This window comes from Mus caroli, chromosome X, assembly GCF_900094665.2.
Source record: "Mus caroli chromosome X, CAROLI_EIJ_v1.1, whole genome shotgun sequence".
In the NCBI taxonomy this organism is placed as follows: Eukaryota; Metazoa; Chordata; class Mammalia; order Rodentia; family Muridae; genus Mus; species Mus caroli.
The window spans coordinates 36,778,190-36,779,713 of record NC_034589.1 but is presented as its reverse complement, the minus strand read 5'-3'; positions in this window follow the sequence as shown (position 1 = coordinate 36,779,713).

Genomic DNA, 1,524 nt, shown 5'->3' with positions numbered 1-1,524 from the left:
TCTCTCTCTCTCTCTCTCTCTCTCTCTCTCTCTCTCTCTCTCTCTCTCTCTCTTTCCTTCCTTCCTCTGTCCCTTCCTTCCTTCCTTCTTTCTTTCATTTTATATAAAATTTCAAACATAAATTCAACCCATAACGTGAATAAGAAGTTTATAACAGAGATGTTCACATGTGTTCTCATTAAAACTAGTTATCTAACTATACATTAATTATCTGTCACTAGCTCTACAGTTAACAACCATATTTTGTGACTAGGTTGTTATTGAAGTTCTATATAGATAAATCCAGTAAATATTTTATCTTTAATCCTTGTACCTATAATAAATCTTTAGTTCCCTTTTATGACCTTTGTTTAATTGTTTTACAGCCTCTTGGAATGTGTTCTAAGTTGTAAATCCCTGTTTTCTATCTCAGAATCAATTAATTCATGACATGTGAAGATTTGAAGGGCTCCAATTGCAGTTTTCATATCAGAGTGGGATTTAATAGCAGTCCTGTTATAAAGAGCTTAATAATTACTAATATAATTTTAGGAATTCTTACAGGATTATCATTAAGATATAAGAAACCATCTATTTTTCTATATAGCATCTTTACAAGACAGTTCATCTTCTTTGATCTGCAAAAATCTCCTCAATAGGATAGGCTAATACCCATGGATTGTACAATATTAATTTTATAAGGACAGGAAAGGAATATCTGTTGTGGATTAAGTCTAATGCTACTTATATTACTTGGTTCCCCAAAATTGCACAAGAATCCACAGGTCCAAACATAAGACCCTGAGTTGGTTCTGATTGGTAAATAAAGTGTGTATGCTTCAGCCCTACTTAGAAGTGTGGGTGGGGGGGATAATCACAGAAGGTACAGGGACAAAGGGAACTGTGAGGGAGAAAGGAGGAGGAAGAAAAAGGGGGAAGGATCAGGTGTGGGAGGAGATGGGGGAGAAATATAGAGGGTCAGGAAATTGAATGTTGGTATACAGAAGCAGGGAATGGGGAACCGGGGGCAGCCACTAGAAAATGTCAGATGCCAGGGAAGAAAGAAGTTCCAAGGACCCAACAGGAATGACATTAGCCTAAATACCCAACAAAATGGATATAGAACCTGTAGAGAACATATCCAGTGATTAGGCATTGTCCCCAGTTGAGGAAAGGGGCCCAACCACCTATCTCAAAAAATTTAACCCAGAATTGCTCCTGTTTAAAGGAAATGCATGGACAAATAGTGGAGCAAAGACTGAAGGATAGGCCATCCAGAGACTGCCCCAACTAGGGTACCATTCCATCTGCAGCCATCAAACCCAGACACAATTGCTGATGCCAAGAACTGTTTGCTGAAAGGAGCCTGACATAGCTGTTCCCTGAGAGGCTCTGCTAGAGCCTGAATAATACAGACAAGGATGCTTGCAGCCAACCATCGCACTGAGCACTGGGACCCCAATGGAGGAGTTAGGGGAAGGAATGAAGGAACTGAAGGAGTTTGCAACCCCCATAGGAAGAGCAATAATATCAACCAACCAGACT